The sequence below is a fragment of the Solanum pennellii genome, chromosome 7 (assembly GCF_001406875.1).
Source record: "Solanum pennellii chromosome 7, SPENNV200".
Taxonomy (NCBI): Eukaryota; Viridiplantae; Streptophyta; class Magnoliopsida; order Solanales; family Solanaceae; genus Solanum; species Solanum pennellii.
The window spans coordinates 52,839,826-52,843,932 of NC_028643.1; the positions used below are offsets into that span (position 1 = coordinate 52,839,826).

Genomic DNA, 4,107 nt, shown 5'->3' on the forward strand with positions numbered 1-4,107 from the left:
CCACTTAATTTTAAAAAGGCAAAATGGTCTGGTGAACCCTTGAACTTGTATCAGTTTGTATTCTGAACCTTTCTACTTATCTTTTTATCATCTGGACGCTTAAACTCAATTAAGATGAGACTTTTATGCCGCTCAAACTATGTGTGTAGCTTACCCTCCTTTATATAATTTACATGTCATATCCGCGTCAATATTTTAATGCCAAATCATTATTATTTCATAACTATTTTTAAAAATTATTTAATAAAATGTAAAATAATATCATTTTAATTTATTTTTGACATTTTCTAAAATGAAACTCCAAACATCCCATTATCTCTATCTTCACTGTTTTATTACATAAAGCAGGCCTTAATTACGACATAAACGCCGATTATTACCTTCAAGATTCAGTAACATAGCTAGAAGAGACTTCACATGTGATTAAAGCAGAATATACAATGTCACACATTTGAACTACCCTTCATTCGTTGTTCCATTCCAAACCAATATTGAAAGTGCCGGTTCAATCGCAATCAAATGTAGCCGGACACTGACTAATGTTGGATCGTCTGGAACATACAACGTTATCCAGTGGAAATTATAATGTCAGCGAAATCACATATTCTTTTTCCTTCATTCATGTTGGTCTCTATCGCACACCCTTACTATTTTCCTTTCCTCCTCCAACCTCCACAAAAACAACAACTTAAGCCACCGCACCATCAGATCTGACTGAAAAAACTCTTCATCGTCATGGCCGCACACTAACCCACCTCGTTCTCCTCTCTAGTAGTCAGTGTCGCATCTCTCTCACACTATAGTGCGGAACAATGGTGGCGTGCACCACTAGTCCCACTTCTCTCTCAAGCCACTGCGATTCAATGGTCTCCGACGAGCGATGGTATGCTTTCTCCCTCCACTGTGAATCAGTTGCCAATATTTTCTAAATAGATCTGCTACATAGATGTTTGTAAATGGCGGAGAAGGATAAAAAAAAGTTTGGCCATGAAAATGGCCAAACAGAAGGGGTACTGGGGAAAAAGTAATGATTTTTTAAAATTTTTTATAATTTTATTTTTTTTATTTTTTTATATATTTAATTTTTTTAAACCTAAAAAAGTTCTTCACTCGCCTTAAGGGGTGTGAAATCACACACTTTCGCCAACTCAGCCATCTTAAAGCAACATAAGCGTGGTCAATGGTCAAAGGGGTTTGATAATTTTTTTATTGACTTTAAGGGTCCAGATGATAAATAGATAAGTAGAAGGATTCAGAATACAAACTGATACAAATATAAGGGTCCACCAGACCATTTTGCCTTTTAAAAATAACATTCTAATACATTTATGAGGAGAGAAAAATTAAGTCTACTTTTGAAGGGCAATTTGATATACAATTCAAATTCTTCATTTATTTCTTAAACCAAGTATCTAGTCAAATATTATCAAATAAAATGAGACGGAGAAAGTAAATAAAATAATGTTTGATTTTCATTTGATGAGTAGGTATAAGTATTATGGTAGTCAATTTTTTTAATCAAGTTATTAAGTTTTCAAGATTCTTATATGCGTAAAGTATTACTAAAAAGAAAATAATATGTTCAATCTATTTGATAAGTTATACAAAAGGTTAACGGACATGATATACATGTTTCATTGACGCTTAATTTTTTCCTTCCAATGAAACTAGAAATAATAAATATCTTAATGTGTATGGAGCAATGAAAAAATATTTAAGTTATACAAAATATAACTATTCTAACAACTCCAATAATCATACTTAAATACCATGAATGAAGACATGAAATAAGGAAACTAATATGCTTGAAACTCTATTTCTTCTTCTTTTTTGTCTGAATTGAATTTTATATCGAATGATGATTCTTTTAGATATTTAATTAGTTTAAATGTGAGTGTCATATATTTATGGAAATTTTTTTCTTTTATCTGTGTATATATTTTTTATTTTTAGTAATTAATTTTCTTAAGAATTTTTAGTCTTTCAGTGAAATGTACTATATTAAATTAAGGAAATTATGTGTAGGCAAACAATAATCTATAGGTTGATATTCAAGTATTTTTCATTTGGATATTCTTGTAATTATATAATCTAATTTTTAAGAATTTTATTGAAAATTTTCATTCATTAAAATATATGAAAATGAAATTACTTCTAGAATTATATATAATAAAGCTAAAAAGGCTGAACAACTTAATTTTCGTTGTGTCACTACATGATTTTTTTAGGGAAAATTACGTGCATAAGTAAACATATACTATTTAATTACACATAATAGCTATAGTTTGCTATATTTACTACTCGCGACTAACATTATACATTAATTATGAGGGCTAACCTCGAGTTTGTATAATTAGTCATTTTTGTATATGTATAATTCGCCATGATAAACAAATAAAAATGTATAATATATAATTTTTTAGCCAATATACATATACAATTGACCTCTCTCCCACTCTTTTCCCTCTCTCGCTCGCCTCTCTCCTCCATCTCTCAATCTCGCTCACCTCTCTCCTCCATCTCCCGGTCTCGCTTGCCATTTATACATATGTATATGTATAATATACAGTTACATACAATTATGTACATATACAATTTACCTTTTTCCCACTCTCTTCCCTATCTCGCTCGCCTCTCTCCTCCCTCTCCCAATAGTGCTCACCTCTCTCCTCTCTCTCCCAATCTTTCTTGTAATATATACAATCACATATGTATAATATATAATTATCTAACCAATATACATATAAAATTCACCTTTCTCCACTCTTTTCCCCCTCTCGCCTCCAAATAACATATAGCTACAAATTGTAATTATCAAACTATAGCTATGGAAAATAATTAATTATTTTAAAGTGGTTATATGTGAAGTTTCCTTTTTTTTTATTTATACTATACTAAAGAAGAAATTATATAACAATTGAACTTTATTTTGTGTCATTGTATGATATTTTTGATTAATTTGAAGAATTCTTTCCTTAAAACCAATATGATAAATTTCAAACCTCAACGTTTGATTATTATACAAAGAGATCAATGAATTATTGAAACGATATTCTAAAATATTTTTTTTGAGTAAAATATATAAAGAAGGCAAAATATTTTAAATGATCTTAAGACGACATATAACTATGAATACATTTATTTTTGTGAAGATAAATACAATTAAATATAACATTTTAACCTTTAAAAATTGAAAAGCTACAGTAAAACAAAACTAATCATCTACTCCCTCTGCCTAAATATTAGCAACCAACTTAATTATTTGTGAAATTTTGCATGTCTTAAAATTTGTAGTGGTTTTCACTCTTTGTGTCTCTAATTGATCAGGGAGCAAGCATTGCATTGGACAGTATTTTGTTTATTGGCAATGCATTGACAAATGTGTAAGCGCTGTTTCTCAATTCTCCGTTGTTGGTTTGTTTAACATTTCGTTTTGTTTCTAATCTTTTTGTGGAATTGTTACACAGGTTGCCCAAAGATGCACTTTTGTATAGGAATGACAGCTCTCAATACAGCAGAAACAGTCACATAGCTTTGTTTCTGTACTCAAGATCCTATATAGCATCTTTCACTTCAGTCTCCCAAGTCTAGGATGAATAATAGTTCCTGATTCTTATAAATTGCATCATGCTAACTGCTATGGCACTTTGAAACTACATCAATGTCAAATGCTTCTGTCGTTGCACAAATTTATCTTGACACGTGGATTTAAAAGCACTAGATACCTGCTGTTAGATACACAACAGTAATTCGAGTCATAACTCAACTTTGAAATAATATGAACCTAGTCTTATTTTAGCGTATGATTTTCGAAATATACTTCTCTTTCCTCAATATTACCCTTTCATTAGCCAAGTGAATCAGCATGAGAAAATCACTCAATCGTAGGCTCAGATTGCTACCTTATGTTTAAATACTTTACTCAATCACCTTGAGGCATATTAATTCTGGAGTAGGCTCAGATTGCTACCTTATGCTTAAATATTGTACTATTGAGAGAGTGTTATATATTGATGGAAAACAATCTTTGCTAACTCAAACAAAAAATGTACATCCTGATTCTCCTCACCTTAGAGCAAATTTTTAGTTCAATTTTAATTATAAATT

General features: G+C 30.4%; 1 long non-coding RNA gene across 1 annotated transcript; it reads left to right on the forward strand.

The window, feature by feature from the left end:
* Positions 1 to 317: 317 nt before the first annotated feature.
* On the forward strand, positions 318 to 3,798 carry LOC107025622. Its single transcript, XR_001457431.2, has 3 exons — positions 318 to 883; positions 3,328 to 3,383; positions 3,468 to 3,798. It is a non-coding gene; the product is annotated as an uncharacterized LOC107025622 (long non-coding RNA).
* The last annotated feature ends 309 nt before the right edge of the window (positions 3,799 to 4,107 follow it).